Below are 26,771 nucleotides of genomic sequence, written 5' to 3' on the forward strand. Positions count from 1 at the left end.
GATGCGTATGTATTGTCGCGTGATCGTACGCGGACAGGAAGCAGAGTGCGCCGAAATGAAAGTGAACCCACGGCGCCCTCCGTATTCATGAGCAAGACTTGGTATCGAGTCATTTTCGACTGCATTCGTTGTGTAGCGTAATTCACAGTCTCCATAATGAGAGATTCCTCTCCGGGATCGGGAAGGTATTATTAAATTCCATTGTAATGCTTTCCCGGGCGTTATCAGCTGGGACTGATAACGGCACCCCGGAGATGGAGTAAACTTTACGAGGTTAAAAGGGTTCAAGGACCCAAGATAGCAACTGATAAAAAACGAATACCTTAATTGGATTCACTGTTCATTAAGCCATGCCCTTACGTGCACTTGATATTGACGAGGCAATTGTTACATCACTTGGACGGCCATATGCGATATTGCTGATGAGTTTCCCCGAGGTTGCTCGCTACTCGTTTTGGTCAGTTAACTGGTTGCGTTTACTCGTTTTTCTATGTTTCAAGATAATAGAATCTTCTTCAAGTAATGCCTGACATGTTTTCTTAAGATTGGTCCACTGTTACTGCTTGCTCTCTCTCTCTCTCTTTCTCTCCTATGCAAACTTTATCGTTTTTGCTCGTATCGGTTTTTAAACCTTTAAAACCTCGTTTTAATGATCACCTATTAAGCTTTGTACGAAGTTTGCTGTAATACGATTTGTGGTTTGATCCAGCTTCCCTTGCGCGAAGTTGTGCGGGAGCGCTTCCCTAATATGATTTTGTAATGTTTAAATCAATGTTTCCTAATTCTTTGCCATGAAAGCGCGAATGATATCATTTCGGGCTTTCATCACTTTTTGCTCGTGCTTAAGCGTATAGTTTTCTTCGCAGAATTTTGCAAAATTATTGAAGTTTATAGGTAATCTCTTTGAAGAAAATACACACACACATACACACGAACACACACACACACATATATATACATATGTATATAATTGTCAGTTTCCCGTAACCCCTAGGCGCTCTCTCTCTCTCTCTCTCTCTCTCTCTCTCTCTCTCTCTCTCTCTCATATATTGTATCTCGGGCACCGCCATTGATCAGCGTTGAATACTTTGACGTCATAGACTTACTATCCTCTGATTGGCGCGCTTCGTTTGTAGGCTTTGTGACTTTGACAAACTTTTTCCTTTGTGTGCCATTCAGCACCAACTATCCATATAGTGGGCCACGCTAGTTTTTTACGGGGCTGTGATGTCTGGAGTTTTATTATCAGTTGCCCTTGTCCTCTGTATCATCGTGCGTGTGTGTGTGTGTGTGTGTGTGTGTGTGTATATATATATATATATATATATATATATATATATATATATATATATATATATATATATATATACATATTATGCTGTATATATTAATTTTATTATACTAGTATTTGTATGTTGTGGGTAAAGACTGTAGAACTTATGGTAGTTATAGGTATTTTTTCTATTAATGAAGATTCAAGTGATAGCTTTAGACCCATATAAAAGTTTTTCCTTTCGATTCCGTAACACATATGAATATAGTCTCGCCTATCAAACGAGAGAGGCTTCAGGCTCGATTCCTGGGCGGGGATGGGCGGAAAGACCAGCTGCTTTATAAAATTCATATTTCATTCCATTCCATTTTATTGACCTACTGTAAGCAGTAAATTAGGTGCCTAGCAGTCAGCTGGCCGAGGTTGATTGCAGCATTATGGGAAAGACTGAGAACCGGAAGGGTAACAGCTGGGGGTATCACTCCTAATGGGAAAATGCCTTTAATGAAAATTATGTGTATACATACATATATATATACATATATATATATATATATATATATATATATATATATATATATATATATATATATATATATATATATGTATAATGTGTGTGTTTGTGTTATTTTTTTATAATGGAGTGGACGCAGTCTCTGAATTGCATGCATACTCCCCATAGTTTTTATATCCAGTGCAGGTTATCTTGGATTTGCGAAATATTGCCATTTGCGTTCTGTTTTTAAGCAAGTGGTATTCGTTTAAGGTATATCATAGCAGAATTGTGAGAGCCCAAAAGCTCATACCTTGTATGCATCTCGTCCTTATTGCATAACTGTAGGCCGATCACCCCTTGTCAGAAGGGAAACGGCGAGTTAGAAGGTGGGGAGAGAGAGAGAGAGAGAGAGAGAGAGAGAGAGAGAGAGAGAGAGAGAGAGAGAGAGAGAATTCACAAAACGACCAGAACTGATAATACCAGTGATTGGAAGTCTGGCAGAACTGTGAATGGTCTTCAAAATTACGATATAAACAGCAGTTGTGGTTTTGTGCAAGGGACCGTGACGTCATACCTAGTAATAACGCATTTCGAACTGCCACTGACCTACCGGAAGGTTGGAGTCTCCCTCCCCTTCACCTCCCATATGTCCCTACGGCCGTCATTGCAACTAAATGGCCACTTATGCTTTTGCCGGATTCATGGTCGTTATTCAAAACGACCTGGGCCAGAAATGTCACGGTCATGTACGCTTGCTGTTCATTTGTTTGTTTTTTGTTAGATTTCATGGACATCTGTTGTTGTTACTCCTAGAAGGGTAATGTGTTGTACAGTATAGCTAATGTTTTACACAACGGGAGAAACGTTCTGTTATTTTCATAGATATTAGTATAACAGTTACGGTTGAATTTTTCTGAACGGTAAAAGAGACTGTAGGATACAATGACCAGCAGGGTGAAAATAATTTGAATGTAGGATAACCATAAATGGTTTAAGAGCCTCAGAAAAGGAACAGAATTTCTTTAGGTTGTAAAGTGAATGTTAATTTAAATGTAAATAATTAATCTCTACCGTATGTATATCATTTTGCCATTTCCTTTTGTCACAGTCTGCGATTTCCTAGATGTAATGCGAAATCTTATTCACTCTGTCCGTGGGTCGTTCTGCATTTTCAAAAATAAAAGTGAAGCTGATTTTAAGAGAAGCATGCTGAACGTGCTTTCCAAAGGGAAAGCTTCAATGTCGTGCAAATATTGGGTAAGGATCTAAGAAAAACTCGTTTTTCTAAGAATGGTTTGGGCTCATTTGCTCCTTCTACAAATAGGGAGAGCATTAAAATGAAAATATTACTGTTCACATTGAAAAACATTTTTTTTTTATCTCAAAGGAAAATCACAAGAGACACGGACGCCCGCGTGTCTGTAGTGTGTTCCTATTTATCCTTTTTATTTAGTACAGCTACAGATATTCAGACCTTGATGTTGATTGATTGCTAACTGTTCCGGAAAGTAAGCGTTGTAGTATATTGCATGATATTTAGTTTGCATGCATTCGGTCAAGGTTTAGTTGAGAAGGTTCACTACAGTATTATAGCAGCGCAAATTATGTTTCGTCGTTAAAAATCGTTAATATAAAAATATTTTGTCTTGCACGGAATGTCACCAGAGTCCGAAACTAGTCGAGAGAGAGAGAGAGAGAGAGAGAGAGAGAGAGAGAGAGAGAGAGAGAGAGAGAGAGAGAGAGAGAGAATTCCTGGACAAAAGAGAAAGGTCCCTCCTGATACAAGACCTGACAAGGAAGAGGAGCAACAGGCATCAGCTCACCACTAAGCCTTTCTTAATGAAAGCGAGATGTGTCCGGTGAAGAGCAGCAACAACAACAACAGCAGCAACGGCAGGGGGAGCAAGAAGAAGAAAAAGAAGACAAAAAAAAAAGAGAGGAGAAAGAAGAAGAAGAAGAAGAAGAAGGACGTGAGGATAAGAAGGATGACTTGAGTGAATCATCACGAAGGAATGCAGAGTATCAGTGTAAGGACAACCAGCCCTTCAGTTCTACATCGTTGCAACAGCATTCCTTGCAACACTAGAGTTGAGTCTTCAATTTGCCGGCGAGAGAGAGAGAGAGAGAGAGAGAGAGAGCAGCAGCAGCATTATCATGCGTTGTCAAAGCTGTAATGACAGAAGCTTGCATTTTACTGATACATTTATCAAGCGGTATCTTTATTTTTTATGTTAATTGTTACAGCGATTTTATGAAATGTTTCTAAATCTTTCATTTTTATGATCCAAGCGGAAATACCAATTCTGCTTTCTGTGCTTTTTAGTCTAGATGTATGTAACGTCGAGTAACATCGAGTCAAGAAACGGATGTTTATACTAGCGTTCAGAAAGACGGGTTAGCGTTACCATCCTGACCGGAAGTCATAGAGCGCGGGTGAAGTGGGGTTGACAGGTATATTCTACGACGTAGCATTTACCTGATCCCTTCATGCGTAACTGATGCTCGACTGCGCAGTTCGGCGTGGACGCTTCTTCTGCCATCTATCGGCAGTAATCAAAGCGAGTATCGTGCCTTCCACTGTACTGGAAATTACCAAAAAAAAAAAAAAAAAAAAAAAAAAAAAAGTTTTGTTAGTTTTCCTCTCGCATTTGGCAACAGTACAATTAAATATTTTTCCTTTTGATATTGATTTACCCTAGAATTTTAGCCTTAATGTCGGTCGAGTAGGAAATTCGTAATCCTCGAATGGTATCTGGAAAATTTCCATAGAATATAAAGTCTTCAGTCACATATTCATTTTTCTTTCGTTGACAGTGTGAGGGGTTTTTGTAAGTTAATTTGATAAATTGAGAATTTAATGAAAGGCTTTATTGAGATTGTGATGGAAAGGAGACCGTAGGCCAAAAATAAAGTGCTTGAGTATAAAGGAAATTATCTAGAGTACATTATTATGAGTAAAGTGCTTGGATATAAAGGAAATTATCTAGAGTACATTATTATGAGTGCGTTGTTGTCTCAACGGTAGTCATACGAAAAAGATGGATTCTAGCGTCGATACCACAAGGAAATTGGAACTTGATAGTTTACTATTTTCGGTAGAATATAGGTACATTTGTTTACAATGTTATTTCGGTTTAATTTTTCAAAAGCTCTTTCATCTCTACCAGGTGCTTCTGTAATACTGCCTCTATCTCGTTTGCTTTAAAAATACATTTGCATTCCACGGATGTTGCGGTGGTTGCATATTAGCAGCAGCCATTACCATTGCAGTGGATATCACAGAGAGAGAGAGAGAGAGAGAGAGAGAGAGAGAGAGAGAGAGAGAGAGAGAAAAATTACAGGTTTTATTTAATGTGGTAACCCTAATGATGGGAGCAGGACGAGATGCATTTCAAGGTGTGAACGTATTATAGGAAGATGAACAGTATCATGTGGGCAATCGCTGAATTGGTAATAAGAAGACTGCTGTTACCATGTTCCTAATAATAGTAATAATAATGTTAATAGTACTTTCCACTAGATACCCTTTGTTGGAAGTTCGACGATTGATCATCTAGTCAAGCATGAATGCTCATACAACCCGAGCTAAAAGATTCGCTCCATTTTCTGATTTGCTGTATGTTTGCATTACAAAAGCTCCCGACATGAATGTGAGTAAACATACGAGTGAGCGTATTCCAATACAGTTACGTTTGAGGAGTTCTTTGTGTGATAAGGAGATCAATATCGTTATATATTACCTTGAAAGCTATAACCCCAATTCTTATTTGCCGGATTGTCGATAATGGTTAAGGCGTTGCGCCGATGGACTTATCCTCAATCGCCGTGGTCACTCGCCGATGGATATGAAGCAGACGTAATTGCCATGGCCGCCAGGGCTGTGACCAGGCAACAACCGTAATTGTCTGTGTAGTGATAATATATACTCCTGTTTAGGACTGCCCGCAAATACTTATGATCAATATAAGTCAACTACAAAGGTACCGTACGTTGGGAGAACGGAATTGTGGGCCATTTTCTTTTTTCCGCTTCTGTGTACTCGTTTTGACCGTATTTTATGATTCATGGTTGATCATGTATTTACATATTAGAGTTATTTATGTACTTATGTTTGCTGTATGAAATCTTTTCAAATTTTATTTAGCTTTCTAGGATGTTTCGTAGGCCTTCAAAATCATGGATTTGTCTCTTCGTGGCTACATGGATATGTTAATTCAGGCTCAGACGACGAACCACCTTGTATATTATTTGCCGGCTTCACATCTAACCCTGTTAAAGTCCTGGATACAGTCCTGGATAGTCCTGTTAACTACAATAATGGTTCGTCTACGGTTCTGCTTGTTAAGGTGTTCGTTCGTTCAGGCAATCTCGGTGATTGTAAATGATGATACTGTTTGAAGTGACTGACCTTTGATGGGATGACGTCAGATAGCTGAGTTGTCAGGTCATTGGATTGTAAATTTCTTTTACTTTTCGAGGTCAGATGTTAGTGACCTTTAATATTTTAAAGGTAGAGAATTCCAAGTGAGTATCATGTGATTTTTCGTTTATATTTTTTCGTTCTCTTTTTCATCAACCAGTAGCTCTAGAAAACTCTCTTCCAGTTATTGACGAGTTCCAGACACGTTACCCCGGGACAATTAGCTTCCCACCCGTGAACCGTCTAATCGGGGCCAATTGCTGTTCAAAATTCCCCCATTGCCGACGAGGGTGATTGTAGCACCCTGCCGGCTATAAAGGCGAGATGGACATGCCTCACCCAATTAGCGATGACCTTTAAGGGCTATTAGGGATGACATTATTTACAGCCGGTCCTCAAAATTGGCTCGAATGCCCCAAGTAATGAAACTATTGTCCTCTAGAACAAACCAAGTTAGCGCGCGAAGATGTGCTGGGGCTGATTTTGGGGGGAAATAGGCGTAGGGAGTTACTTTGATCGAGCTATTTAGAGGGAACCATTTAGAGGTTCGTGTAGGTCCAATCTGTCTCTCTGCTCCCTCTTCGCTCTTTGAGGTTCCAGTTTCGTCTAGAATAAACAGATTTATGCCAAAATCTTCTTAGAGGTGAAGTTCGTATGCACTTCATGTTTCATATGTACAACTTCCTTGCTTCATAATTATACAGATTTACTTCTCCCTGTCTGTGAGGAGCTTCTGGGTTGTGTGCATTTTTGTTGTTTGTCTGCGTGTACAACCATGTCCCATCATAGAATTAGGTGGTTTCATTACTTCATGAAATTATATCTTCCTTCCCTAAGTTGTTTTGGGGTCGTATGTATATCAATTGCATTTTATTTTTAAGTTTCTTTTCTTCGTAAAGTACTTTATTTAGTATGTCCAACTCGTCTAAATATATAAATTCATCATAGTAGATGCGCAAATGATTAGAATTTATGCTTGATTTTTCTGTATAACTCTTTATCTTGTAAACTGAGACGTGTCTCAGTGACATTTAATGTCTCCATGCAAAGTTATATAAATTTAAAAGGATCTTCTTCCTTGTCCCTTTCTTTTCCAAGACGACTGGTATGCGGAAAGTGTAAACGAACTGTGTGTTATTTGCTCTTCCACCAATGAAAATTGATGAAACCCGATCTCAAGGCGTTGGGGAGGGGGTGGTGCTTCCTCTCTCTCTCTCTCTCTCTCTCTCTCTCTCTCTCTCTCTCTCTCTCTCTCTCTCTCTCTCTCAGATATGAGGATAATCCTTTTTTGTCAACGGAACGCTTCATGGATAGTGTTAACTGACCCTTTGGGTATTTAATGAAGATGATCAAGACCGGTAATTTTAGTCTATTGCTTTTAAAATGATTGTTTGATGTTCTAATTTGCATCCATTGAAATCGCCCCCTTTTGTAATTGCATTTAATTCCACGTAATGGTGATTTTAATGTCCTCTTTTTTGGTGGCGGGCGATAGGCCTATCTGCTCCTTTTGATTTTGGCGGAGTCAAGATAAATTGGGCTGTAGTGTTAGTGATGGGGTGCTGCTTTTATGTTGCCTTTCCTTGCCATCTACTTTTAGAGAGAGAGAGAGAAAGAGAGAGAGAGAGAGAGATTTTCTTCATATACTGTATACACACACACACACACACACACATATATATATATATATATATATATATATATATATATATATATATATATATATTTATGTATATATAATATACACATATATGTGTGTATACATACACACATATTAATATACATATACGCATATCATTGTTTGAATATGTAATGAATGGTGTGGAAGATTTTTTTTGCGAAAAAATTTGTAACTTACGGTGAAGCAATGAAAAGAATTAATGCAATACCGTATAACAGAGTAGTATTATATGGGTTCATGGTACGCTGGCTGACTGACTCATACGGTATATGAACCCATCCCACAGCCCCCTCCCCCCTCCCAATAAAAAAATTAGCTTTTGTAACTCATTTTGCTTTCATGAAAGGATAACGTTATTTTTCATTTTCCCACCAGAAAATTTAGTGGTTTTTAAACTTTGAAATATCTGATAAACCTACTTTTTTCCAGTATGAGAAAAATGCTATTGAATTTTATTGTCATTTGAAATATTTTAAAATTTAAGCCTTTTTTCCAGGTGTTGGTTTCGGTTATTTGTCTTAGATGTGTTGTCCTAAGTCTTATCTCTCTCTCTCTCTCTCTCTCTCTCTCTCGGAACGTCGTAGAAGTCGTAATGGGAAGGCCATTAAAGGGCAGGGACACGTAATTCGATATAACCTCATGGCTGTGATACCATCAGCGGAGGCCCCTATCATCTTCCCTTTCCCTCCTTTAATGCCTTCATTATCACATTCTTCCTTTCCATTCATACGTAAGGCCCAATGGTAATCCTCTTTCATGCTTGTTTGACCTCCTCATCATCCCCCACCATCTCCATCTCTATCCCCCCCCCTCCCTCCCTATTCCCCCTTCCTGTCCTCCATTCTTCATGTCTATCTCCTATTTTTATCCTCTCATTCTCTTCCACCTATTCCCTCTTTCACGTCCGTCTTCCCTTCCCTTAACTCATGTCCTCCTCCTCCTCCTCCTCCTCGTCGCTTTCTCAAATAACATACTCTCTCATTAATGATCAGGCACACTCTTTGCTTTATAAATTCTTCATTTTGTGCTTTGCACACGTCTTTATCTACTAATTTATTTTGTTTTACAAAAACGTCCCTGCTTTGGCATTAAATTTTCCTTCTCGGTGTCAGATATAGGGTTTTGTGATCAGTTCAGTTTTACTTTCATTGATATTAATAACAATGCAACAGAATGTCATGGTTTGACCTGTCCTGATCATAATGTTCTGTAGGAATACAAAACTAAATGAGCTTGTAGTTTTTGGTAAAAGTATACATCTAAATATAAGAAATTCCAACTTAAACTTGCATGTCAAAATAAAAAAAAAATAAAATATTGTCAGGAAGACAAAATCGCTTTAGGAAACCATAAAATTATTTTTACAGCTTTCTGAGATGTTTAGCAAGTGAGAAAGAATGTCAAGTTACTGTATGTAAGTGTCGTAATATTCTTTATGTAGTGTCTCTGGACCGTACATATTTGTTAGCAAAATAACAATTGGAAAGAGTAAGAAGAGTATTATTGAAATTTTGATTATTCATGCCACGTCATACATGAAGACATTGTTTTAACACAATAGCATATTGTTATGATAGAGATAAACGTAATAGAAATTTCTCACCCGTTTCCCTCTTTGTTGCATTTATGATTATGTTCCTTCTGTAACTGACTGGGAAATCTACTGTTTTCTTAGGTGAATGTTTAATTTTTTCAAGAATTTTAGAATCTTTCTGTATAATTAAAAGTCTCGAGTTTTTTTCGTTCTCTTCTGGAGGTTACGTCTCTCTCTCTCTCTCTCTCTCTCTCTCTCTCTCTCTCTCTCTCTGTAGGTACGGTTTAAAATCATAGAGAAAAGCCATTTATTCTTATTTATTGTTTATTTATATGGAAATAGTCATACCACGAAATATTGGCCATAACACGATTTAATGTATTTCCTGTTGTTTTCTTAGAATAATTTTCTTTCAAGGGAAATTTGTCCTTACTTTCTGTATCCATGACAACTGCTGTTGTATTGTATTGTTGCAACGCAGCAAGTCAGTGAAAGCAAATGAAATTAAGTATATTTCAACCTCCGTCGTGTTAACAATGGTACAAAGTATATCTTTCAGTTAGCACTTGACTAGGTATTAATCCTTATTATATTAAAACACATTGTGTCCCAACAGAACGTTAGATAATTGTAGTAGACTTATAAATTTTGCACAACGAGGTAAATTTACAGTGGAATTTTTCCATTTTTATATTGCAGCACTCGACTAGATATCATCGACAGTAGTGTTTGTGAGATCGAAGGGCTCGGTTATTACAAGGGAATTGTTTATTGTGAACTTCATGTCTGAAAAAGTAGTAGCGTAAACGATGAAATGAACTGGGAAGATGATTACTAATTTTTTTTATTTGATACTTAATGTACTTAAATATGTATGTTTTGTTTGTGTTAAATCTCGATCTTTTCAATCATACTGTTATTAATTTTTTTTGCAAATTAGAGTATCTGGTTGCCCATCCCATCGGCCTTTCCACTAAAAATCTGTACTAGCGAGCGCACTTCTTGCGTATTGAAAAAAGTGTACACGAGAGCGCGCAGCTGTTGCATGTAACCTACATAACAGACTTTTTCAGCCGGCCATTGTAAATTCTTCATAGGTAAAATCGTTTTTGCCTTTTTGATGCGAAACGATAAATGAATTTTAATGTTGGGGAAAAACTTGTACAGAATGCGCGGCATGCAGCGAAAGAACGAAGGGCGACGACAGACGGAAAATCCCTCTCAGGCAGCGGCGGCTGGGCCGTTTTTGTAAGCTTGGAATGAAATAAACAAACGGAGGGCGCGCACACTTAATGTATCGGCAAATAAGATGTAAAACGAAGTCCGGTTTGCCGTGAAAAAGACAGCAAGCCCTTCGGCCGCTTCAGTTAAAACCCCTCGGTCATTGCATAAAGAAAAGTTGCCGTCGTGCAAATGCAAGCAAAACCAAGTGCCATGAAAAAAAATAGTTTGTGTTGCATAGACGAGTCTAGTACGTCCTCTTGAATGTGGAGAGGATGTAACTCAGAATATAGCAGTTGGAGGGTTGGCGGATGCCCCCCCTCTCTCTCTCTCTCTCTCTCTCTCTCTCTCTCTCTCTCTCTCTCTCTCATGAGGGAAAGGGGATAGGTCAGCTTCCCTCCTTGCAGGTCACTCTCTGTGCGCATCGGTCTTTTGCAAACTGAAATTTTATTTTTCCCTTATAAGTGTCTGATAGATTTTATGCGTGTGTATCAGATTTAATTTCTGCTGCCTCCAAAGTTTTTTTTTTTCACACTCTATATCACTTCGGTAGTTGACCTCCAGCATGAAGTTTTTGCTTGATATACGTGAGTTCTGAGAGATGTTTCATTAGGTACGCCTCATCCTCTTTGCATCTCTCAATCACTGATAGATAGCGAGTGTTTCAAGTAGCTTTGATCCTCTGGTCTTCCATAGTTTGTCAGGTTACCTTATTATTAGTTTTTTTTTTATCTTTCCATTATGCCACTAGTTACTTTTATGGCAGCAGCAGTGCGAGGATAGCGAAGTTGTAAGGTACTTTGGAGCTAAAAGAAGAACGTCTACCTGGAAAAAAATCAATCCCAATCAACTTATGACCATGGCATATTGTAACGCCTCTCTTCGCACCCTCATTGATAAATAGTATGTGTTGTAAGTAGAATTGATCAAGTGTGTTCATCGACTATTGCAAGATACTGATGAAATTCTATGTTGTGTTGGAGGAAAATGATGGCAGCTTTTCGAAAAAAAAAGCAATAAAAAAGCACATAAAATCCAACTTACGTCAAAGGCATCAGTATAACACTGCTATCTTATTAATAAAAGTTTTTTCCATATATCCCCTCACAGCTTCCATCAGTTGCTGCCTATTCTGTCACAGTGAGATAATTTCTTTACGTGAAACCTTCATGGAAGTTTAATATTTCAGCGGATCTGTCAGCTCAGTCGCTATATTAAAGAAGCCAGTTCAGTGTTTGTGTTAACTTCTCTTTGCAATATTGACTTGTGAAACTGTATATGATTTATCATATTCATTTGGATGATTGATTGATTTATGGATTTTCTTGAACGTGAAGGTATTTTCCAGGTGATTTAGGTAGTTGATGCAATAAGCTTTCAAGTTCATCAATTTATCTGTATTTTAAATGTTTATAACATAAAGTATGTTACTTTTAAACCAAATGGGGTAATAAAAAAAAATCGGCGAAGACCTGTTCATGCACACTATATGTGAGGATTCCAGATGGAATTAAAACCGGAAAATATTTGAATTACAATGAGCGCAAGGTCGGAGTTAACATTCGCGCGAATGAGTCCGAAATGAGTCAGTATAGCAAAAGAAATTTATAGATAAAGCTAATTAAAAAGAAGGAAACCAAAAATGAAAGGTCTGAGATTTACAGTGCTTCCGTCAAGAAATCAGTTACAAGGACTAGTTAATTAACAGAGCTTATCAAGAAACAAGTTACCATGACTGGTTCTTGAGCTGGGTGTAAGCATTAGTCTCTAGAGCTTATTAAGGGGCTTATTACAAAGAACTGCTTTCTCGAGCTTGCCAGAGCACCGGTTTTGAAAATTATATTGCAGTGCTTGTCAAGGAAACCTATTATAGGAACTTATTCTCAGAGCTTGTCAAGAAAATAGTGAGGCGGAAACCTTAGTATCTGCCGATAACGTGTACTTTCTCTGTAATGTTCCTAGAATTGACCGGCCAAACGAAGAAAAGACTTGTAACAGAATAAAGATGATTCATTGAACATTTGCTCACTTATATGGCGTTGCATAAGAGTTTTTTTTTTTTTAAATAATGGTATATACCCGCGCGCGTCACCTACTTGCAAGAGTTTTTCTTGGTACTTGCGTTAGAATGTATTTGTTTGATAGTGTGTACCGGTTGAATGTATTGTGATGAATTGCGAGTCAGACAGGACCTGCAAACCAGATCTGGCTTAACCAAGTCATGGTGAAAATCACTGATTAAATGACATACAAGATATCTTCGTCTCTTCAGTAAGAAGTGAGGTCTCTTCTTTTTAGTTAATACCAGTCTAGAATGATCAGTAGAAATATGCATTCCCTTTTCGGTAACATACAGTGGAAAGACAAGATTCGGCCAGTTTTATATATATTTAGTTTGAATTTATTTATGCAAATTGGTATTCATTTTTTGGTTATTAGCTGTTATTATTTATAGGTATTTCAAATGATCTATAAACAATCTTAGCTAAAACGAAATTCTCCTTTCGTGTTAATAGTATTATATTCTGTTTGTGAGAGAAATTCATTTCTCGCTATAATGTGGTTCGGATTCCACAATAAGCTGTAGGTCCCGTTGCTAAGTAACCAGTTGGTTCTTAGCCACGTAAAATAAGTCTAATCCTTCGGGTCAGCCCTAGGAGAGCTGTTAATCAGCTCAGTGGTCTGGTAAAACTAAGGTATACTTACTTGTGTATTACTCCAGTTAACAAGAACGATTTGCAATTTAAGACTTCTTCTTCAGTGGATGGTTAAAGAATTGCTGGCATTTATATTGAAATGTCTGAGCCTAGTGTTGATACCTGTGTAAGTGAGTGGAATGATCCGGAAGGTACGTAAGTAGATAAATAAAGAACTTAGTTTCCAATAAAGCAGATGACGTACTTAGGTACACATAAAGGGGCTGGGAAAGATTTCATTATGTTTATATTGCTGCGGAAGTGTCCTATGATTATCCGGCCGTGTTTTTATAGTTCCTTGAAGAGCGTATTAAGCGCTCGTCACCAGATGTAATTAAGATTTCCGCGTGGTTCCTAAACCACATTATTAGACAGACTTTATACACAATAGGCCTCTCGGCTTTGTTCATGCGGGCGATATGGTAGCATCCGCACCCGGCCGTTTTCATTGTACGGTTTTGTGTTAGTTCTTCTGTTTGTTTGAGTACTTACTTTTTAAGTCAGAATTATTGTTGTTTCTTATTTAATGGACTTTGGACAGTAAACTTAGTTTCCTAAACGGATATATTGACATTCTCTCTCTCTCTCTCTCTCTCTCTCTCTCTCTCTCAGACTTTAGAAAGATTTAGAGAACGAAATCATATTTCAGTGAAGTGCCGTACACCTGGTTGGTAGGCGTTATACAGAACTTCAGTCAAGTAAAATACGTTGTGTAACTGTAATGATGTATTGCCATATTTATTTGCTTCAGGAAAACACTGAAGATTTTAAATGCAATTCCGGTTATATTTCATTACTATGGAATCCATTTATTAGCTAGATTTCAAGTTGCTTGTTCGAGCATCTATCCATTGAAAATTTTCCTCATTCTTATCAGTATATGAAGTCATTCCAGTAATATACTCCAGTGTTAGACTGCTCCATAGAACATTTAGTAGTGACAGTTACTGTGCTGTATTTTATAATTAAATTATTTTTCAGGTATGTGGTTATTCTGACGATGTTGGAAACTCGCTGATTCCTTCTAGTTTTGGTACGTATTGGATTTATTTTGTTTTTGTCCTTTTTTTTGATGAGGGGAGGTCGTGTTAAGGAAAAAAGCAAACTATGGTTTATTTCAAGTAATTGGTCATTTTAAAAACAATCAAGTGTAGTAAATTTTTATTGATAACTTATAACTCGGATTACAAACTTGAGTTGCAGATACACATAATGTTTATATTTTGGGCGAAGGTTTATTTTCAATTTCACGCCCGGCGGGACGACTATGCACCTCTGTTTTATCTCTGCCAGTTCTGCATCATTGGACGAAATCCCCAGGTCTCGCGCACCCTAGTTCATTCTGCCGTATAAATGGGACGAGTGTGTTGTAATTGTCGGCCACGTTCTTCCTGGTATGCTGTAATTGCTGCATCCGCCAACTTGGTTAGTTGAAAGTTGCTGTTTTCTGTACGTTATTACACAGGGTCTTTTTCCTTTTTTATCGGAGGTTTTGGCGTTTTACGGCGGGGTTAGATGGGCTCCATGTTGAGTCTCCTTCCGGAAGTTATGTTATGTTTTCCCCGTTGGTCATGTTTCCACCTTTGAAACGTTTGACTATCTAAGAACCTGACAGTTTCCTTAATGGTTATTTTATTTTATTTTTTTTCAAATCTAAAGAGTTTTCAGCAATCCCCTTTGAAATTTCGACTCTTTATAAAATCAGTAGTTCATTTAATATTTTTTATGTGCCCTCATCTAAACATTGTTTACGTCTCTCTACTGTTAAAATTTTATTATCTCTAAAGATACTAGATTTGATATTTAATAGTAATTACATAGATTTACTTATGATCTAACGATACTTTACTTTTGGTCACCCTGTTAATTTCCATGTTAGTCATTTTTGAAATTTTGCTAAGATTTGATCATATTGTGCATCTCACCACCTTCGAAATATTGACCAACCTCTTGAGCTTATAATGTACTAATACTAAACATGACTGCTGCGCCGGAGTCGAGATTTCAGAGACACTTTAAAAGGGACGTTGCTTGCCGTAGCACCCTGTTTGCCCCCTCACACTTCATGAACAACGCGCAATCGCTTTGCAAGTTTCCGAGAAGGCTCGGATAGATTTCAGAGAATAGGGTACATATTGATTTTGTACTCTTGCACAGTACTTCAGGGTAAACACAGACCTTAAAGGGCGTGAATCGACTCTTGCTTTCGTGTTTCCTTTCAGGTGATTTCATTAAAAGACCGTCGGAGCTTTGCGTGTTCCCTCGGTCGTTGTTATACAGTAGTTTGTGGAGGTGTTCGTCTGATTGAATTTCGTTGGCTTACATTACTGTTATTGGCGTGTATGTACAGTTATATTATTTATAGAGTTCTTGTTATTACTGACAGAGTTTGAGACAGGTCTTGAGGAAAAACACCTGGATGGAATTTGATTCACATTATTTTACCTGTTTACCTGGAATTTAGAATTCACAGATTTTCGTGACTTACGTCAAGTAACATAGCGGACGTATTGGAATTTCGCATGCACCATCAAAGTGATGGTGACAAACGAATTTTAAAGTATTGTTAATCTGAATGCAAAATAAGATTTTGCGATCATGTTTATTTGGTCAAATGACTGAATTTGTAAAAGTTTATGTAACTTTGAGACGAATGGTCGAATTTTACTCAGGTCCGGTATATTGGCTACCGTATGTGAGGCCGGCCTAAGCGGGATATGTTTAAAAATCAACCAGTTTTATATATATATATATATATATATATATATATATATATATATATATATATGTATGTATGTATGTATGTATGTATGTATGTATGTATGTATATTAAATATATATTATATATATATAATATATATATATATATATATATATATATATATATATATATATATATATATATATATATATATATATATATAGTGTGTACAGTATATATGCATACATACGCGTACATACTCATAATCACAGACTAATGGTGTTTTCGAGGTGATTGCAAGTGGAATGACATTAGCGTTACATGTCATGCCTACCATAATAGATTTTTCTAAAAAAAAAAAAAAAACCCTAATGATCTTCAGAACGGTTAGTGGGAATTTCGTCATATTTGCCTTGTGTAATTTGCATAAGCTGTCAAATGAAAGTTGTTAATTTGACGTCAAATTTTATGCAAGATAAAACTGTGACGACTGCATTAGTGCGGTCACGTCTCGGAATTAGTAAAAGTTTGAGGCTGGTCCGATGCCATCCAAATTTGGTATGTAGGCTTGTACAACTGTGGCAGAGCAGACAGTAAGTAATAGCTTTGAATATTATCCGTTCCGCGTACGTGAAATGACGTCATGTCAAAATGTCTCTAGCCTAATAAAGATTCATCTCTTGGATGCTTCAGTGAAATGACTGTAAATTTTGCAAGTATCATGTGCATATAAGGCAAATTACAGTTGTATTTTTGCACACCAGTCTACTGCGAAAACAAATTAGAGTGAAGTATGTTTTGAACTAGGTATCAGTGATTGCGAGTTATATACTACTATATACTACTATTATTTGCAGGAGTTGTACTAAAGAATATTTTCTTGTGTATTGACGTTGTGACTTTTCTTATATCATCATTCTTTTAACGGCATTGTCCTCTTCCTATTCGACTTAATTATTTATATATAACTTATTATTATTATTATTATTATTATTATTATTATTATTATTATTATTTTAGATTCAAAACAATTTCTGGTTATTACGTAAATCTGTACGTATTTAGTCATGATATCCCGTCGCTTGTCCAGTCACGTTTCAGAGTGAAAGGTATTAATTTTATCTGATTAGTCATCATATCGCGTTGACCAGAATACTTTATCACAAGTCGGTGCCAGCTGTGAAGAGTCAGTTTCTCTCTCTCTCTCTCTCTCTCTCTCTCTCTCTCTCTCTCTCTCTCTCTCATATAAATACTCACACATAAACAGTAAAAAGATTGCTTTCTTTCGCTCTGTAACCCCGACAGAAACGCATTATTTCAATTTTTTATCTGTATTGTTTCTCTTCATGATTCTAGCGAACGCGCGACGAGAGAGAGAGAGAGAGAGAATGAGAGAGAGTGTGGTGGGGAAGGGGGAGGGGGGGGGGCGAATTGCCGATATTGGTTCCTTCCAGAGGCCGATCACGAAAGGTGTCGTTGGAAGGATATTCGCAAAAATCGATATAGATTTTCTCAAAAGGCGGATCATTTGCAGAGTTGTGCTGCCTCTCGCGAGAGGAAGGGTGGGAATAGTTCTTTCATTAACAAGAATGTTTTTATTGGCTGGGTTAATATCTGCACGTCTAGAACCTTCCGGTCTTTTGTTGTTGTTTATTTGTTTCATGTCGGGAAAAGTCTCTCTTTGTTTTCAGTAATGATAGTACTTGTATGGCGGAAAGTTTTAAAGAATCTTTTATTTGTTGTTCGAAGTTGTTGATCATTAATAAGTGCCAGTGCTTTTTAAAATCGTGACTGCGGTCACCCGTGGTAACCGTTATCGTTTTTAGACTTCAATAATAAAAAGATGCGCATTGTAAAAAAGGTTGGCTATTATGAGTCTTGTATAACTTTGTTGCGAATTAGAATGAAGTTTCCCCAAGTAAAAATATTAGGTTATTTGGAATTTATTTATATTTATGATTACATGTAGTCTTACGTATTAATATAAATATGTGAATGATTTACAGAACTATATATTTATGAGTGTATAGTAATGTCTAAGGAGTTTTCGTGAGTGGTTTGTACCACAGTGGAAAAGAAATATCAAGCTAATTGGATGTAAGATATGTGTGTGTTGGGGGTGGGGGCCGGGTCACTGGAATGGCTAGTGTGAGAATTGATTCTTTCGAATTCAAATGCTGTACGATATTTAGAAACTGGTGCGAAGTAAAGTTTTACCTGGCACGTAGATGGTTAGGGGTCAGTGCGAAAGGCTGTATGGATGGTCGCAGGTGAGCCTGTAAGGCTTTATGGATGGCTACAGGTGAGGTTGAAACGCTTTATAGACGGGTTACATGCGAAGTTGAAAGCCTTTATAGATGGTTACAGGCTAAAGCCGGGTGTTGGTTTTGGCCCCATGTAATCATAGGCGATCACCATCACACAGCTGACCACGATGATGGATGGTGACATCTCGATATCGACCTTAAGCCATCGTGTAATAGGGGTCATCGATTTTGTAGGCTGCTGTGATTGATAGCCATAGGGGCTGGGAATAGACGAATTATTTCCTCTCCTCTCACTTACTTTTCTTCCTCAGTGAACGGGGAGGAATAAGGACCACCCGAAACGTGTGTGTATGTGTGTGTGTTTGTGTGTATGTATATGCATGCATGTATGCATGTTTATGTCTCCCGGTTCCCAGTTCGTTTGAGTTCGTTTGCATCTGGTTAGTTCGTTAGTTCTCTTGTATCTGGTGGCCTGATCACTTTCCGGGAAATGGGCTTAAGTAGTTCCCCTTCTGTCGAGTTTAAGCCTGGTCTCTTATTGTTGGATACATACATACATATATATATATATATATATATATATATATATATATATATATATATATATATATATATATATATATATATATATATAATTTGTGTGTGTACACACAAGCTTAGAAAGGGCATGGGTCTTGCAACATAATATATCTATAATATATATATATATATATATATATATATATATATATATATATATATATATATATATATATATATGATTATAATCATTTTGTACGTGATTCATTTATCACACATTACCACAGGTGAAAAATAAGAGATGGGGTGTAGGTTCTAACCGGTTTACTTTATTTCCAAGCCATTGACGAAGGACTTGTATATATACTGTATATATATATCTATCTATCTATATATATATATATATATATATATATATATATATACTTTATATATATATATATATATATATATATATATATATATATATATATATATATATATATATATATATATATATATATATGGGTAGAGCTTTCGGTTCTCAGCAAGTCTGTAGAAGTAGTTTTGCAAGACCCATGCCCTTTCTTTAGCTTGAGTGTGCACATACATACATACACACACACAAACAAACAAACAAACACATAGGCAAATATACCACGCAGAAAACATTTCAACGTACAGTCGTTCTCAAGATCCACCTGCCCCTCTCTGCTCCTTCTTCTTCCCTCCTCCTCCTCTGGTCTTGAGGGGAAACATATTGTATATAAGTCATCCAATTCAGCAGGAACTTTTAACTTCTGTGTCCTATGTTTATACGACTATTAAGTTGTAATGTTAAGAGCCATAATTCTGGCATTTTCATGTTCCGCATTGATATGTGTAGTTTAGACCCGGTGTCTGGAATTTAGTGTCTCATTACTGCGCTCGATACACAACAGTTATTTTGTTAGTCCTTTTTACCTTTGTAGTTATTTAAAATATGCTCTTGTTGGTGTTGACATTGTGACAAGTCTTTATTTTTTCTTCTAGTTTTTTATTTATATTCTGGTGAAGAATGCAGTCCATTATAACACTCTCTCTCTCTCTCTCTCTCTCTCTCTCTCTCTCTCTCTCTCTCTCTCTCTCTCTCTCTCTCTCTCTCTCTCTCTCCTTATTCCCTGAAATCCTTTAAGATTTGCATTCTCGTACATAGCTATATATTTTGTCTGTAGCATTTGTAGAAGACAGTTATGATAATGTAAATGTTCTCCGAAGCTAAAGAGTGAATATAATAGTATTATCATGATGCTGATTGAGGATATTATCATGACGTCAATTTTATCCTCCCATTACCTCTGTCACGATAGTAGTGATGGCGACAGTGCTAAATACTAACTTGGGGACATTTAAAGCATAGGAAATGAGTAGGAATAGCGACCGCATGCACGGGGGGTTGGGTGGCACTATCCTTGTCCTGCCACCCATGAAATTAGATTTGGTCGTTTCGGAAAGAAGGAGGGAAGACAGAAGGCGCTGGAGACCTCTTTTCCCCCTTCCATCTCCCCCTACCCCTTCCTATTACAACCCCCTCCCCTTCTTTCAGGAGACGGCGACGACGTCTGCAGGCTCTACTGAGGAAAATGACCGTCTTGCCGGGGCGTCTTCCTGCCCCCTTCAGTTGCTCCGCTTCCAAACTAAATCGCCTATGAATGACTTCTGTAGATGGCAAGAGAGATTTAAACTGGTGAATGCCTTAATGGAAAGATCCCTCTACCCTCTTCTTTTCTCACAGCCTGTAGCGGTCCCTTTAACATAACAAACAAAAGAAAATTGTCGTAAAACAATAATATTTTTGGCAATTTTGGTCTAGTAGCTGTTCGATTAGCGAAGAAGTCGGGTCGTCGACCGGTTTTAATGACTTGAATTACAAGAAGAGAGAGAGAGAGAGAGAGAGAGAGAGAGAGAGAGAGAGTTTCAGGCTTGGGTTTGGAGTGCTGCATTCTTTTTTACTTTGACTATAAGAGTCCATCAAAAGTGAACGATGCATCAATTCGGGGTGTTTCACGATGCATAAATTTAAGACTAGGATTGTTAGCGTCCTTTACATAAAAAATTAGGGTTAATGCTGTAATGCTTAAGCGCTCGAGGCGCGCGCGCGCGCACACACACACACACACACACACACACACACACACACACACACACACACACACACACACACACACACACACACACACGAAACAATGAGTAAGATGTTATTTGGTTGGTAAAGTAGAAGTTCGAAGAAGAACAAGAACCGTGTGAAATGGTGAATGTATTGACTCGTTAGGATGAAGCAAGTTGGTTTTTTCTCCTTTTTTTATGGAAGATCGTTTGATATAGAATTAAAAGCCTAACGTCTTACTTATAGGAGCATATTTGTTGTTAATTTGCATAGTCTGCAAACATATAATTTTAAATGATGTATATAAACATGGTAGATGAGTAAAGACTAGCAAGTTGAGTAAAGACTAGCAAGTTAGGCCTCTTAGTGCTTGCGCGTTTTGTGCAGCGTTTCCGTTGAATTTCTCTTCATTTACAATTCTCCTGCCGTGAGTTTGTGGTTATGACCTTTGTAAAGTTGCGACAAAGTGCTGTTTAGTAAGGTCTTAGTGTGGCTGGTCAACCTTTTGCTGAAAATAAAAAGTATCTACTATTTCCAATTATGTGGAACTGTCAGCTCTATTTAGAAGGCCAATGAGTGTTTGGATAATTTCATATATTCCGTATCTTATTCTTCGTAGTCATTATTATTTTTACGTTATACTTTAAGACATAGAAGTCCCATTTTTATTCTGTTTTTATGCTTTTTATATGTTTTCAGATGGACAGACACTACCAGGCAAATTCTCAGTAGAAATTAAAAGTCTCTGTCAGGAATGTTTTTGTAATGATTTTCAGTTGCGTTTTCGTGACAACTTTTACATATTGCAATTCATTTTACGTAATTTATTTGGCAACACACTAATTCGTAAGGAATGAGCAGGAATTGAGGGTAGTGGTTACTTAATGACAGAAGTATCAAGATATGATGTGCTGATGGATGATTGCAATATTATTAAGAGGAAAGATTTACATTAGCTTTAGTTGTTTGGCGTTGGCAAACCAGGCTTTGATGAGTATGACGTAAAGGAATGTAGCTCATCATTATAACAGTTTCAACATGTTAAAGTTTGTCATTTTGATTTAGTTCAATTTAACAGCACTATATTGTTTCAGGATTGTTTTTCCATCCAAATTAGTTTTACATGTAACTATTAAAACAGTGAGGTGCGCGCGAGAAGGTTGGAAAAGTAATGGGCAGTTCGCAAAGAATAGTCACATGTAATAAGCTTATCACTGAAAGAGAAATAACGCAGTAATCAGACGCAAGACGAAAGAAAATGTGATAAACAAATCAAGAGGAGTGAAGAAGTATATACGATACACTCAAAGAGTGAAAGGCTGTTCGTCTAACGAACGCTAGTTAAAAAAGAAAAATGCTTTGCGGAAGAGCACTCGAATTCTACTTATGAAGTGGCCTTCCACATCGACGCAGTGTTTGTCCCATTGGCGTGTAAAATTGAGATCGTTGTATCTGTGTGTCCGTGTCTGCCCAAAGGCCAACATCAACACCATCTGCAGCGTGCAACGAGGCTCAAAACGTGGGTCATGTGTGAAGCGAGCAAGAGAGGGCTTTGCAGGGTTTAATATAATCCGGTAACTTTTGAGCGCTGTTTGTGTGCGTACCATTCATGTATACAGGAAGTGTGTTTGCGTATCCATGGTGGGTGTGAGTGTGTGTGTGTGTGTGTGTGTATGTATGTGTGTTTACGCGAGCGCGCGCGCGTGTGTGTGTGTGTGTGTGTGAGAGAGAGAGAGAGAGAGAGAGAGAGAGAGAGAGAGAGAGGTACTTTTGTACTTTAATGTGTAATGTTATACAAACATTTAAATATAAATATAATAATAATAATGATAAAGAGCGATAAATACATGCACATATACATGCATTCATTAGGGGCTTCGTGCATCGTAAGGCATTGTAATTTTGTTCTTAAATATAGGTAGAATATAGTTATGTGAACATGCAGTGGTATACAAATATGTAAATCTTGATAAAGAGCAATGAAAAAAGTTAAGTATATCTTAGTTTAACCAGACCACTGAGCTGATTAACAGCTCTCCTAGGGCTGGCCCTGTTGGTTACCTAGCTACGGGACCTACAGCTTATTGTGGAATCCGAACCACCTTATACCGAGAAATGAATTTCTATCACCAGAAATAAATTCCTCTAATTCTTCATTGGCCGGCCGGAGATTCGAGCGCGGGCCCAGCAGTGTGCTAACCGAGAACTATACCGACCTGTCCAACGAGGAATTAAGAGCAGTGAATACATGTACATATACATACATACATACATACATGTATTAGCGGCATTTAGCCGACAGTCTCCTGTACCGTTTAGACATTATTCCATAAGTTTTGTAGGTGAGGAATTTCCAGGATATGGGACCCATCTTGTTTTCTGTGCCAGAATCTTGGGCTGTTTTGGAAGTTATTAGAAGATTTTGAGGAAGGGAAATCCTGCCCTTTTATCCCCGTTGTACATTTTCAATCAGTCATTTAATAATTAGCAAGCACACAAACTTAATATATATATATTAAGATATTTTTCCTAGCATTGTTTTTGAATTAAACAGCGTACAGGTAGGAAATTGTTGTCAGCAGTATATGATATGTAAACAAACTTGTATAATTTATTTTTGTTACGGTTGTTTTTTAATTTCCAGTAATCCGGATGCGATATTTTTCATAAACGTTCCCTGTGTATTTTAAACAGAAACCTGTATGAGTTTCAACTTCCGGGAAAGCTTGAGAATTCTATTAACCAGTTAGTTTTTATGATTTCTTCATATTAGATTTTTAATTTTGACATTGATACATTTAGTGGTTTGAGTTTTGCTTTCGAATTCTTTGTTCACTGTTTTGTTTGGTTTCATTTCTGTTGTTATATATGCTTTGTTTTATGTGTTTTTGTACGAACTCGTCTTCATTGTTTGAGTTTTGACGCGGGTGCTCGGAATTTTAATTTTTGTCGAGTCGTTCGTCACAATTTTGTTGTGACTGTGATCCGAATGTTTTTAAAGGACAGAATTCTACAGCATGGCGTCGCTGGCGCTGTTCGTATGCATGTGCTTACGTCGGATGGCTTTGGTGTGTCTAAAATGGCATTAATGGAAATGCTGGTGTAATTCAGAGTGAACAGCCCCTCGTTTTCCTGTAATCGCAAACCATTAACACTCGGAGTATTCATTTATTCACACCCTCCCACCCTTTCGTCTCCCTATCATTCCCCTTCCCCCTTCCTCCTTCCACCCCCACCCTACTCTCCATCTTTTCTCCTAACCCCTTCCCCCCCTTTCCCTGGCCCTCCGTCGCGTGAATAATCTGAATAATGATCCAACTAGGAAAAGCAGGCCTGTGCTATTTATCGCTGCCTGCCCGTTTATTGAGAGACGCAAGACCTGCCATGCGGAAGTCGTTCTTGGACTCGTGGTCGTTTACAGAATTCGTGTTTGTGAGACGTTCACCACTAGGGAACCCACTTTGGTTATTGATTTTGTTATAGATTGCCCGCCTGTGCATAGGATTTTGTTCTCTTAGATGCCGAAGTTTTAAAACGGCTAGATTACGGCAGCTTCATGTCTTTCGCTGACGCCTAATTTGCTAAAGGGAAACTGCAATGTCAAGGAGGAAAAGAACCTTCGTAAGATATTCAAGAAGGCTGGTATCAAAAAGAACGCAACTCATTTTGTCTGCTCTGCAGTTTAGCCTACTAACTCAACACGGACCACGTTTGAGAGAGGAAAAGCTAGGTTTGTTGCATGCTTAAAGCAGAAACAGTTGCGTGCATTCAGCTAAATTTAGCATCGCCATCGAACACTTAATTGCCCTTTGGAATTAATTATATGAGTGTGTGCGTGCAGGAGAGGATGGTTGTTATTGAGTGAGTTTCCCTGCTAAAGTGAGCGGAAATTTATTTTCTATGAAAAGACCTTTTAAGTGATTTTTTTTTTATTTGTATTGGTTCTTTTGAAATGCCAAGCACGCGCAAAGTCGGTCTGATAATCACATCATAGATCTTGACGAATGTTAAAGCTATTAGCTTCACCATTAGTTCTAATCATATTTAGGGACGGATGGCGACGGGAAAAGTCCGAAATGTGACGTGAATTGCCGTAAAATGGAGGAAAATGTAAGGGAAAAGGGAAAGAGAGGGAGAGTGAAAGGAGTAAAGCGAGAAGGAAAAACGGAATCTTCTCATTTCTGGTAATGTAATTGTCCTGTCCACTGGGAATGACCTCATTAATATGTCGATATTTTCCCTTCCTCTCGTTATTCCTTTTTCCTTTCCCTTATTCCTCCCCACTCCCCCCTACCCCCCACTCCTCTGCCCTCCAGTCTTTCCCCTTTATCCGGATTCGCCTTCGCCATTTATCTACTGATTGGTTATCTTGAATTCGCTTCACTCCCTGTTTCGCCACAGGCGTTTCATTTATATATATATGGATAAGTATAAGGCACAGGCGTATGTTTGTGTTTAATTGTAAATAAATGTCTGCATGTATTAGCTTTTATACATATATCTTATATAAGAGAGAGAGAGAGAGAGAGAGAGAGAGAGAGAGAGAGAGAGAGAGAGAGAGAGAGATTTTCCGTGTTCTTTCCTTTGTTTAGGAAAACCTGATCCCCAGAGATGATGATGATGATGATGATATTGATGATGAAGGTGATGATGATATTAAGCATTTAGGGAAATGGTGGAATCTCTTTCGGTCACCGGGATTGTTTTAACAAATGGATACATTAATACCGTCCTTCTCTTTGTTATATCACATTTATTCCAGGGACCCCTGCGTGGTTTTCCATTTATATCCCGAGTTTCGTTGTGATATTTTATTGAGAGAGAGAGAGAGAGAGAGAGAGAGAGAGAGAGAGAGAGAGAGAGAGAGAGAGAGAGAGAGAGGAGGGGTCCCGGTAATGGTGTGGGCTTTTTCCAGTGCAGAATTCTGGATGGGGTTCTAATGGTTCGCTTCGTGTTATTGGAATGGCAACGATTTGATCGTCCGGGAAAGCGAGTCTTTTGTTATAGATATACCGGTGGATGAGTCGAAATTTCTCTCTCTCTCTCTCTCTCTCTCTCTCTCTCTCTCTCTCTCTCTGTCACAGACAGGCTTGCGCGCTCATATTTTATTTGTCCTTATTTCCTTAAATTAGATAACTACGTGGTAAACGTGTCCCCCGAAGTTTTTTATCCGTGAAATAACTTAAGAAACCAATTCGAAAGTTTGTCTTTTGAGGTAATCAGATGCATAATTAGGGTTGGGTAAGTATATTGCAGCTTCTTTTTCTTTACATTCTCCGTGTAAATTTGCTCGCGTAAATATGAAAGTACATTTGTTCAGTTTTTTGTCGGTTTGCGCAGGTTTTTAAACATGTTTAGTCCGGTAGTGTTTATGTGTTATTTACTTGGCTCGAGTAAATTTGTGTTTGCGTATACATATACATATTTGTGTGTATATATACTGTATATATATGATATGTATGAGTGGGTACATATCTATCTATATACAGTATATATATATTATATATATATACTTATCTATCTATCTATCTATCTATCTATATCTATAGTATATATATATATATATATATATATATATATATATATATATATATATATATATATATATATTAGTTTTTGTGTACGTGTGAATTTGTGCAGAAATTGGCGCTTGTACCGGCATATCCATTCATTTAGCTGTGTATCATCCTGTCTTTATCTAAATTAAATTATGGCTTGTTAGAAAAATAAGAAATGTTTCCATGTCTGGTGCTGAGGTTTTATCGTACATTTTTCTTGGTTTTAGTTGTATCTTTCAGAATGTTGGTGCGTCGGTTATTTTGTGGTTAGCTCTCCAAG

The 26,771-nt window shown here is 37.6% G+C and overlaps 1 protein-coding gene across 1 annotated transcript in view; it reads left to right on the forward strand.

Moving 5' to 3' along the window:
• LOC136842543 (Krueppel-like factor 6) overlaps positions 1–26,771 on the forward strand; it is a 588,925-nt gene that overhangs the window by 152,521 nt on the left and 409,633 nt on the right. Inside the window, exon 3 of the mRNA XM_067109978.1 lies at positions 14,303–14,354. The gene's annotated coding sequence lies outside the window, so the exon portion shown is untranslated. The remainder of the gene's footprint in view (positions 1–14,302; positions 14,355–26,771) is intronic.

The sequence above is a fragment of the Macrobrachium rosenbergii genome, chromosome 10, assembly GCF_040412425.1.
Source record: "Macrobrachium rosenbergii isolate ZJJX-2024 chromosome 10, ASM4041242v1, whole genome shotgun sequence".
NCBI lineage: Eukaryota > Metazoa > Arthropoda > Malacostraca > Decapoda > Palaemonidae > Macrobrachium > Macrobrachium rosenbergii.